The sequence below is a fragment of the Macaca thibetana genome, chromosome 3, assembly GCF_024542745.1.
Source record: "Macaca thibetana thibetana isolate TM-01 chromosome 3, ASM2454274v1, whole genome shotgun sequence".
Lineage (NCBI taxonomy): Eukaryota > Metazoa > Chordata > Mammalia > Primates > Cercopithecidae > Macaca > Macaca thibetana.
The window spans coordinates 140,423,339-140,435,528 of NC_065580.1; positions in this window are offsets into that span (position 1 = coordinate 140,423,339).

Here is a 12,190-nt window from a genome sequence, read left to right on the forward strand (position 1 = left end):
CTTCGTTCGGGGACTTCTGGAGTCCTAGTCCTCCAACCTTTCAAAGCCCTAGAACCTCCACCCGGTTCCAGCCTCGCCCCTGACAGGCTGCGGGGATCCTCTCTTCGCGCCCGATCCAGCTGCGCTCTTCGCTTCGGCCACCGGAGGGAGCCATTGGCCGCCGAGCTGGGCCCAGCGTCGCTTTGCACCATCTGATGCCCGCTTTCGTGCCTCCCTGCACAGTGTTCTCACCTCCAGCAGAAACCCTAGAGCCTGTGAACTCTACTGAGAGCTGAGACTCTTTTTTCACTCTTTACAGATCCCATGAACAGCAGTATCGCCTGCCAACGCGTCCTCGTGTAAAATGGGCATAAACTCGAAACTCCCTCCTAAGGTTGTGAGTTCAGTGACCTAATAGGTACTCTAGAACAACGCCTAAAGGTTCGATAAATTATCCCTTGCAAATAGCACTGTATTAAATTAGCCACTCTGTGAGGTTGGTACCGCTATTTCAATTTTTCAGATTAGCAAATTGAAGCTTGGAGAGTTTCAGATACATTTCTTTTCATTTCTTTTTTTTTTTTTTTTTTTTTTTTTTTTTGAATCCAGGGATTATTGCACAGGCAGGAGTGCAGTGGCGCGATCTCGGCTCACTGCAACCTCAGCCTTTCTGGCTCAAGCATCCTGCCTCAGCCTCCTGAGTGCCTGGAGCTACACAGACACACACCACCACGCCTGGCTAATTTTTAAATATTTTGTAGAGACCGGGTTTTGCCATGTTGCCCAGGCTTCTCTGGAACTTCTGAACTGAAGCGTGCGCCTGCAGTCCCAGCTACTCAGGAGGCTGAGGCAGGAGGTTCGCTTGAACCTGGGAGGCAGAGGTTGCAGTGAGCTGAGATTGCACCACTGCACTCCAGCCAGGGCGACAGAAAGAGACTCTGTCTCAAAAAAAAAAAAAAAAAAAAAAAAAAAAAAAAACGTTTTCAGGGTCAGTTATAAGCACTCCCTTGCATACCCTGGCCTGTCCGTCACTGAACTCTGTTTCTGTAAATCTCAACCTCCACCTTACCCTGTTACTCTGTGGTTTTGCCTTGGACCTTGTCTTCATCAATGACTGCAGCCCCTCCTCTTCAGTTCACCTCTTCTACTGCGCTTATTAAAGAAAAAAATCTGACTCTTGTTAAAACAGTAAGTCAGATTTATTCAGGACTATTTTGATTGGCACCAAGATGGTGGCAAGGAGCTGGGTGTGGTGGCTCACGCCTGTAATCTCAGCACTTTGGAAGACTAAGGCAGGAGGATCACTTGAGCCCAAGAGCTCCAGACCAGCCTGGGCAATATAGTGGGACCTCATCTCTACAAAATTTTTTTTAAAAAATTGGGCCAGGTGCGGTGGCTCACACCTGTAATCCCAGCACTTTCAGAGGCCGAGGTGGGCGGATCACGAGGTCAGGAGATTGTGACCATCCTGGCCAACATGGTGAAACCCCATCTCTACTAAAAATACAAAAATTAGCTGGGCGTGGTGGCACGCACCTGTAATCCCAGCTACTGGGGAGGCTGAGGCAGGAGAATCGCTTTTTTTTTTTTTTTTTTTTTTTTTTTTTTTTTTGAGACGGAGTCTAGCTCTGTTGCCCAGGCTGGAGTGCAGTGGCCAGATCTCAGCTCACTGCAAGCTCTGCCTCCCGGGTTTACGCCATTCTCCTGGCTCAGCCTCCTGAGTAGCTGGGACTACAGGCGCCTACCACCTCGCCCGGCTAGTTTTTTTTTTTTTTTTTTTTTTTTTAGAGACGGGGTTTCACCGTGTTAACCAGGATGGTCTCGATCTTCTGACCTTGTGATCCGCCCGTCTCGGCCTCCCAAAGTGCTGGGATTACAGGCTTGAGCCACCGCGCCCGGCCGAGAATCGCTTTAACACGGGAGGCAGAGGTTGTGGTGAGCTGAGATCGCGCCACTGCACTCCAGCCTGGGCAACAAGAGCAAAACTCCATCTCAAAAAAACAAAAAAAAAAAAAAGAAGAAAAGAAAACAATTAGCCAGGCGTGGTGGTGCACGCCTGTTGTCCCAGCTCCTCAGGAGGCTGAAACTGGAAGATCCCTTGAGCCCAGGAGGTTGAGTGAGCTATGATAGTGCCACTGCACTCGAGTCTGGGTGACAGAGTGAGACCCTGTCTCAAACAAACAAAAAAGACTGTGGCAAGGTGGAGTGGCTTGCACCTGTAATCCCAACACTTTGGGAGGCTGAGGCAGAAGGGTCATTTGAGGCCAGGAGTTCGAGACCAGTGTGGGCAACACAGAAGACACTATCTCTAATTTTTTTTTTTTTAATCAGCTGGGCGTGGTGGCACACACCTGTAGTCCCAGCTACTCGGGAGGCTGAGGTAGGAGGATGGAGGCTGCGATGAGCTATGATCCTATGACTGCACACCCATCTGGGCGATACAGCAAGACCTTACCTCAATAAAAAGAAAGAAAAGGAAGGAAGGAATGAAGGAAGGAAAGAAGGGAGGGAGGGAGGGAAAGAAGGAGGGAGGGAGGGAGGGAAAATAAGGAGGCTGGGAGTTGTGGCTCATGCCTGTAATCCCAGCACTTTGGGAGGCCAAGGCAGGCGGATCACTTAAGGTCAGGAGTTCAAGACCAGCCTGACCAACATGGGGAAACCCTGTCTCTACTAAAAATACAAAAATTAGCCAGCATGGTGGCAGGCTTCTGTAGTCCCAGCTACTCGGGAGGCTGACATGGGAGAATCACTTGAACCTGGGGTGCAGAGGTTGCAGTGAGCTGAGATCACACTATTGCACTCCAGCCTGGGTGACAAAGCAAGACTCTGTTGCAAAAAAAAAAAAAAAAAGGGAAGGGAAGATGTTGGGGAGGGAGAGAAGGGACACAGTAGAAAGAGGGTAAGATGGATGAAAATTTTAGTCAGTCTCCTCTAGGTCATCTTTTTTTTTTTTTTTTTTTTTTTTTTTGAGACAGAGTCTCCCTCTGTTGCCCAAGGCTGTAGTGTGGTGGCGTGATCTTGGCTCACTGCAACCTCCCCATCCCAGGTTCAATTGTTTCTCCTGCCTCAGCCTTGGAGTAGCTGGGACTACAGGTGTCTGCCACCATGCCTGGTTAGTTTTTGTATTTTTAGCAGAGATGGCATTTCACCATGTTCTCCAGGCTGGTCTCAAACTCCTGACCTCAGTTGATCCACCCACCTCGGCCTCCCAAAGTGCTGGGATTACAGGCGTGAGCCACTGAGCCGGGCCTGGGTCCTCTTGACTGGGTCTCTCAATGTTGTGTTCCACTCCCTCCACATCCCTCCACTCCCTCCACATACTGCCTTGCCAGGTCTGCCTAGCCCAGTTTAGAGTGAATCTGGGAGGTTGAGGCTGCAGTGAGCTGTGATCACACCACTACACTCCAACCTGGATGACAGAGCAAGACCCCACTAAAAAAAATTTAAAAGACATTTAAGCTAGCTAAGAAGGGAAGTGAAGGCCGGGCCCGGTGGCTCACGCCTGTAATCCCAGCACTTTGGGAGGCCGAAGCAGGAGGATCACTTGAAGTCAGGAGTTCAAGACCAGCCTGGCCATCATGGTGAAATCCCGTCTCTACTAAAACTACAAAAATTAGCTGGGCCTGGTGGTGCACGCCTGTAATCCCAGCTACTTGGGAAGTTGAGGCACTCCCACCAAGGCGACAGAGCAAGGGTCCATCTCAAAAAAAAAAAAAAAAAAAACTAACCAAACACTCTCCTTATATTAGTTGTCTATCCTAGCTCACTCTCTTTTTTCTCCTTCCTTCCTTCCTTCCTTCTTTCCTTCCTTTCTTTCTCTTTCTTTCCTTCTTTCTTTCTTTCTTGATGGAGTCGCACTCTGTTGCCCAGGCTGGAGTGCAGTGGCACGATCTCGGCTCACTGCAGGCTCTGCCTCCCGGGTTCAAGTGATTCTCCTGCCTCAGCCTCCCAAGTAGCTGGGACTACAGGCACCCGCCACCACGCTCAGCTAATTTTTTGTATTTTTAGTAGAGACAGGGTTTCACCGTGTTAGCCAGGATGGTCTCAATCTCCTGACCTCGTGATCTACCCGCCTTGGCCTCCCAAAGTGCTGGGATTATAGGCATGAGCCACTGCATCCGGCCTTTTTTTTTTTATTTTATTTAAACGGAGTCTCACTGTCACCCAGGGCTGGAGTGCAGTGGTACAATCTTGGCTCACTACAACCTCTGCCTCCTGGATTCAAGCAATTCTTCTGCCTCAGCCTCCCAAGTAGCTGAGACTACACACCACCACACCCGGCTAATTTTTGTATTTTTAATAGAGACAGGGTTTCACCATGTTGGCCAGGATGGTCTCAATCTCTTGACCTCGTCATCTGCCCACCTTGGGCTCCCAAAGTGCTGGGATTACAGGCGTGTGCCACCACCCCCAGCCTATCCTGGCTCTTTTTAATCCCTTCCTCTCACTTCTTTCTTTTACCTTTTTTTTTTTTTGAGGCAGAGTATCGCTCTGTCACCCAGGCTGGAGTGCAGTGGCATAATCTCAGCTCACTGCAACCTCCCCCTTCCAGGTTCAAGCAATTCTTCTGTCTCAGCCTCCCAAGTAGCTGGGATTACAGGTGCCCACCACCACACCTGGCTAATTTTTGTATTTTTAGTAGAGACAGGGTTTCATCATATTGGTCAGGCTGTTCTCGAACTCCTGACCTCAGGTGATCCACCCACCTCGGCCTCCCAAAGTGCTAGGATTACAGGCGTGAGCCAGCACGCCCAGCCCTTTCTTTCTTTTTCAATTAACTGGCCTCCAAAATTGATAACTCTCACTTTTTCTTAAACCCACTACACTTTGGGCTTTTGCCCTTCTGCAAAATGGAAAGTGCTCAGCAAGTCACCCATGCTTTCCACTTGGTCGAGGCAATGACCTCCGTTCAGTCCTCATTTTACTAAACAACCAGCATTATTTGACAGGCGTGCTCATTACCTTCTCCTTAGAACACTTTGCTCACTCGGCCTCTGGGATCCCAAATTCCTTTCTCTCCGTCGGCTCTGCTGGTTCTTCCTCATCTCACATCTTAACCTTGGAGCACCCTTAGGTGTTGTAGGAACAGCTGAGGGACCATGGTGGAACAGCAGCTCCACTAAGGACTGAAGCTCAGTCTTCAGACTCTTCAACAATTTTTTTTTTTTTTTTGAGCGGAGTCTCGCTCTGTTGCCCAGGCTGGAGTGCAGTGGCACGATCTCAGCTCACTGCAACCTCTGCCTCCCGGGTTCAAGCGATTCTCCTGCCTCAGCCTCCCAGGTAGCTGGGACTAAGGTGCCTGCCACCATGCCTGGCTAATTTTTGTATTTTTAGTAGAGGTGAGTTTCATCATATTGGCCAGGTTGGTCTCGAACACCTGACCTCGTGATCCACCCACCTCGGCCTCCCAAAGTGCCGAGATTACAGGTGTGAGCCACTGCGCCCAACCTCTTTTCAACATTTATACCCACTCCCTTCACAATCTCATCCAGTCTCATAGTTCTATTTTTTTCTGTATTTATTATTTATTTATTTTTGAGACTTGGTCTCACTCTGTCACCTAGGCTGGAGTACACTGGCACCATCATAGCTCGCAGCAACCTCTATCTCCCAGGCTCAAGCAATCTTCCTGCCTCAGCCTCCTGACAGGCACATGCACCCATGCTGAGCTATTTTTTATTTTTTGTAGAGAGGTTCTCACTATGTTGCCCAGGCTGGTCTTGAACTGATGGGCTCAAGTAATCCTCCCACCTCAGCCTCCCAAAATGCTGGGATTACAGACATGAGCCACCGCATCCGGCCCAATCTGTTTGAATTCCTTCTATATAATAGTGCCTCCAAGGGTGTACCTTTAGCCCAGACCTCTGCTCTGAACTTCAGACTGTATAACTAACAATCTACTACCATCTTTTTTTAATTATTTTTATTATTTTTTATTTTTTGGGGATGGAGTCACTCTGTCACCCAGGCTGGAGTGCAGTGGTGAGACCTCTGCTCACTGCAACCTCCTCCTCCCGGGTTCAAGTGATTCTCCTGCCTCAGCCTCCCGAGTAGCTGGGATTACAGGTACATGCCACCACGCCTGGCTAATTTTTGTATTTTTAGTAGAGATGGGGTTTCACCGAGTTGGCCAGGCTGGTCTCAAACTTCTGACCTCACGTGATCCACCCACCTCGGCCTCCCAAAGTGTTGGGATTACAGGCGTGAGCCATGGCACCCAGCTCTACCACCATCTCTGCTTGGACATCAAATGGACAACTCAAACTTGGTATGTCCAATACCAAATATTCAAACTCCCACCACCTACTCCTCCTGTGGTCCTCTCATCTCTCCCACCACTCAGGCCAGAAACCAGGGGTTACACCGGAATACTCTCACACCCAACATCCACACCATAGACAATTCCTCTGGCCTCCACTTTCAAGTTATAACCAGTCTGCAACCACATTTTACCACCCAGTCCAAGCCACCATCACTTCTTCCGCATTTTCACAATAGCCTCCTAACTGGTTTTCCCACTTCTGCACTTGTCCCAAAGTCTATTCTCAACTGAGCAGCTAGAGGGATGCTGTTTAAGTAACTATCCATTCCTGATGGTTGCCACCTTTCATAATTCTCCAATGACATGCCTTTCTCCTCAAAGTTAAAGCCAAAGGCCGCATCTGTAAGGAGGATGGCCTGACTTACCAACTACAGTCCTGCTGTATGCCTGATGCCTTGACTTCAATATTAACAGCATCCCTCGGCTGGGTGCAGTGGCTCACACCTGTAATTCCCCCATTTTGGGAGGCCACGGCGGACAGATCACTTGAGGTCAGGCGTTTAAGACCAGCCTGGCCAACATTGTATTTCTACTAAAAATGCAAAAAAATTAGCTGGCATGGTGCCGCACGCCTGTAATCCTAGGTACTGGGGATGGTGAGGTGGGAGGATCGCTTGAGCCTGGGAGGCCAGGTCGCAGTGAACAGAGATCGCGTCCCTGTACTCCAGCCTTGGTGACAGAGTGAGACTCCATCTCAAAATACATACATACATACGTAAATCAATCAATAAATAAATAAATAAATAAATAAATAATAGTATCTCCTTTGCTCAGAAGTGTTCCAGAATGCTAGGCATGGTGGTCCATGCCTGTAATGCGGCCTCTCCAGTCCCACATCTCTCTTCTCACCTCCTGGGCATGCCCCACTAGGGCCTCTGGGCTGTTCCTCAGACAACCCTGGAACCTCTTTTAGATCTTCTGGACTCAAATATTATCTTCCTAGTGAAATCTTCCCTGCCAATCCCATTTAAAATTGAACCACAGGCCGGGCGCGGTGGCTCAAGCCTGTAATCCCAGCACTTTGGGAGGCCGAGACGGGCGGATCATGAGGTCAGGAGATCGAGACCATCCTGGCTAACACAGTGAAACCCCGTCTCTACTAAAAATACAAAAAACTAGCCGGGCGAGGTAGCAGGCGCCTGTAGTCCCAGCTACTCAGGAGGCTGAGGCAGGAGAATGGTGTAAACCCTGGAGGCGGAGCTTGCAGTGAGCTGAGATTGTGCCACTGCACTCCAGCCTGGGCAACAGAGCGAGACTCCGTCTCAAATAAATAAATAAATAAATAAATAAATAAATAAATAAATAAAATTGAACCACATGGCTGGGCGCTACAATCCCAAAGCTTTGGGAGGTGGAAGCAAGAGGATCACTTGAGCCCAGGAGTGTGAGACCAGCCTGGGCAACATAACAAGACTGACTCCACAAAAAAATTTAAAAATTGAAATAAATTTTTTATTTTTTATTTTTTTTTTTGAGGTGGAGTCTCGCTCTGTCGCCCAGGCTGGAGTGCAGTGGCCGGATCTCAGCTCACTGCAAGCTCCGCCTCCCGGGCTTACGCCATTCTCTTGCCTCAGCCTCCCGAGTAGCTGGGACTACAGGCGCTCGCCACCGTGCCCGGCTAGGTTTTTTTTTTTTGTATTTTTTAGTAGAGACGGGGTTTCACTGGGTTAGCCAGGATGGTCTCGATCTCCTGACCTCGTGATCCAGCCGTCTCGGCCTCCCAAAGTGCTGGGATTACAGGCTTGAGCCACCGCGCCCGGCCGAAATAAATTTTTAAAAAAATTAATAGATGAAATAAAATTGGCTGGGCGTGGTGGGTCCCGCCTGCAATCCCAGCACTTTGGAATCACGAGGCAGGCGGATCACCTGAGGTTGGGAATTCAAGACCAGCCTGCCCAACATGGTGAAACCCGTCTCTACTAAAAACAAAAATTAGCTGGGCGGGCGTGGTGGCACACACCTGTAATCCCAGCTACTCTTGAGGCTGAGGCAGGAGAATTGATTGAACTTGGGAGGTGGACGTTGCAGTGAGCCGCGATTGCACCACTGCACTCCAGCCTGGGTAACAAAGTGAGACTCCGTCTCAAAAATAAATACATAAAAATAAAATTAAACCATCGTACCTCCTCCCTTTTTCCTATTTTTTTCCTCCATAGCACTTAACACCATCTAACTGATATATATTGTTTATGTATCTTGTTCATTGATTGCCTACTCCCAATAGAAAGTTAAGCTCAGGACGAGCTCGGTGGCTCAGGCCTCTAATCCCAACACTTTGGGAGGCCAAGGGTGGAGAATCACTTGAGGTCAGGAGTTCGAGGCTGCAATGAGCTATGATCGTGCCCATGCACTCAGCGTAGGTAACAGAGAGAGATCCTATCTCAAAAACGAAAGGAAGTTAAGCTCTACGAAACAGGAGCTTCAGTTTTCTTCGCTACTGCCCTGCGCCTGGAAAAACCAAACATTCACGGTGGCTGCTGCAACTCTCCAGAATCCGCCCCACTGCACGCCAGCAGTCGGAGGCCTGGGGCGTGCTGCTCTCGTGACTGACGGCCGGGAAGGAAGGATGGCGGCGCCCAAGATGGCTTCAGAGAGAGGGCAACCAACGAGAGGACGCCGGCCCGCCAGAGCGTCCACGCCGCCGCCTTTTCTACGGTTGCGTCCTGGGAAGGCGCGAATTGTGGGGCTGCGTGCGGGTCGTCCTCTCCACCATTTTTTAATGGAAAAAATAATAATTCTCAAAGACGGTTTGGTCCGACCTGCCTCCCCACCTCTTTTCATCCCCAGGATCCCAGGCGTGTAAAAGACGGATTGTGGGACTGGGCGCAGTGACTCATGCCTGTAATCCCAGCGCTTTGCGGGGCCACGGCGAGAGTATCGCTTGAGCCGAGAGGTTCGAGACCAGCCTGGGCAACATAGCGAGCCCGTATCTCTATTTTTAAAAATCGTGTATAGAAATAGAGGAGATTGTGGGATTCAGTATCAGAGATTCTCTCCCTTGGTGTCAACGCCCCTGTCAACCTATTAGGTGACCTCAGAGTGGCCCCCCAGCCCTCACTTATAGGGATCCCCGATCCTGGAACACACACATGCCCCATCTGCTCTGAGGGGACAAGGAGATCCAATGGCACTCTCAGAGTTAGGCCTTAAATGCTAATTTCCTGGAGATCCGCCCACTTCACCCCCACCCTCCCCCACCCCATTCCTGCTGTAAACTCCCCAGGATTAAGTCTGGTGAATCTGGGCCCCCCTCCCCCAGGTCCCAGGGGCAGATGAGCCCTTGGCCACCGCCCCTCCAATTTCCTGCAGACCCAGCAAACAAAAGACTCTCGGGAAGAGAGGCGAGCTGAGCTGGGCGCCCTTCCTGCAAGAACAGCTGATGGGGCAAAACGGCCCGGGAGTGAGCCGAGGGGAGGGATGAAATTCCAGGGTTCCTAGAGGGCAGCAGTGCGAGGCCGGACCCCTGGATCCTGGGGAGGGAGGGTATCCGGGCAGCAGCTGGATGTGGAAGGCTCTGGCCAGACAGGTTGCCGGGCTGTGGCGCATGGGGTGATGTCAGCCTTAGGGAATGGAGGGGGGGTGGGTTCTCTGAGGTTCAGGTGAGCTCTCTAGTCCCCAGGCTGGAAGAGTGGGGGCTGGGAGAGGCCTGAGGCCCTGCGTCATCTCCTCTGGGGCTCGGCCTACCTTCCCCTGGCCCGACCTGCTACCCTCGGTGCTGGCTCCACCCGGCCTGGCTTCCTGCTCCTCCCCACACAGACCTTTCTGTGCCAAGCTCCCCTAACCAGCCCAAGAGCTTCTTGTCCCTTCCGGACCCTGGTATCCTAGCCTCCAGCCACAAATAGTCCTTCTTACTTTCCCTCCTAGAGCCAGCCTCCTGCCTCCCCCTGCCCGTATTCCCAGCCAGGACACAATAGTCAGGGAAGGGCCACAGTGTAGTCTAGTGGGTGCAGGGATGCTGGCATGGGGGGGCTTGGCCTCATATCCTGCCAGGCTGTCAGGGGAAGAGAGGAAACAAAAGACTTCCCCCTACTGGGACAATGAGCCTCCCACTACCTCTCCCCAACCCTCCCACTCCCGCCTACCTTTCCACTTCCCTCCCTGAACAGCCGTTCTTAGCTCTGGCCCTAGCCCCTTAGCCTCTCTCTCCTCCACCTCCATGCCCTCTGGCATCCCTGGCCTCTGCTGAAAGCTCTGCTCTTCTCCTCTCATTCCTATCAGCTCACTGATGCTCACTGCCATTTCTAGCTATTTCTCTCAGCCTCTTGCTGTTCCAACAGCACTCAAGAGCCCTTCCTCTATCCCCAGCACTGAGGCGGGGAGCAGGATGGGAAAGTCTGCATGAAATGTTAAAGGGTCAATCACACCCTTTTGTGTGTGTGTGTGTATGTTTGAGACAGAATGTCGCTCTGTCACCCAGGCTGGAGTGCAGTGGTGCAATCTCGGCTCACTGCAACCTCTGCCTCCCTGGTTCAAGCAATTCTCCTGCCTCAGTCTCCCAAGTAGCTGGAACTACAGGTGTGCACCACCACACTCAACTAATTTTTGTATTTTTAGTAGAGACAGGGTTTTGCTATGTTGGCAAGAATGGTCTCGATCTCTTGACCTCGGGATCTGCCTGCCTTGGCCTACCAAAGTGCTGGGATCACAGGGGTGAGCCACCGTGTCCCCCGCCTTTTTTTTTTTTTTTTTTTGGAGGACGGAGCCTCGCTCTGTTGCCCGGGCTGGAGTGCAGTGGAACCATCTCAGCTCACTGCAACCTCTGCTTCCCGAGTTCAAGCGATTCTCCTGCCTCAGCCTCCCAAGTAGCTGGGATTACAGGCACCTGCCACCATGCCCAGCTAATTTTTTTTTTTTTTGGGGGGAACGAAGTTTTGCTCTTGTTGCCCAGGCTGGAGCGCAATGGCGCGATCTCGGCTCACTGCAACCTCTGCCTCCCAGGTTCAAGTGATTCTCCTGCCTCAGCCTCCTGAGTAGCTGGGATTACAGTCGCCCGCCACCATGCCTGGCTAATTTTTGTATATTTAGTAGAGACGGGGTTTCACCACGTTGACCAGGCTGGTCTTGAACTTCTGACCTCAGGTGATCTACCCACCTCGGCCTCCCAAAGTGCTGGGATTACAAGCGTGAGCCACCACGCCTGGCGATGCTCAACTAATTTTTGTATTTTTAGTAGAGACTGGGGTTTCACCATATTGGCCAGTCTGGTCTCAAACTCCTGACCTCAGGTGATCCACTTGCCTTGGCCTCCCAAAGTGCTGGGATTACAGGCGTGAGCCACTGTGCCCGGCCAATCACACTCTTTTGTTTAATTTTTTTTTTTTTTTTGAAACAGGGTCTCACTCTGTTGCCCAGGCTGGAGTGCAGTGGCGCAATCATGGCAGCTCACTGCAGCCTCCACCTCCTGGGCTCAAGCAATCCTCCTGTCTCAGCCTCCTGTAGAATTGGGATTACAGGTGTGAGCCACCATGCCCAGCCTATTATTTTTATTTTTGAGACAGGGTTTTGCTTTGTTGCCCAGGCTGGAGTGCAGTGGTGTGATCTCACTACAACCTCTGCCTCCTGAGCTCAGGTGATCCTCTCTTCTCAGCCTCCCGAATAGCACGCTCCACCACACCCAGCTAATTTTTGTAGAGACGAGGATTCATCATGTTGCCCAGGCTGGTCTTGTACTCCTGGTCTCAAGTGATCTGCCAGCTGCGGACTCCCAAGTGCTGGGATTATAGGTGTGAGCCACTGCGCCCAACCCTTAACATCTCCTGAATCCTCCCCTGGCTCCATACGTGCATGCACCATCCCGCTCAACACACACACACTCACACACATACGCCTATCTGGGTTCAAGCCCACGTAGTCACTTGGATACTGCACTGGTTTCCCCACCTTCAGTCT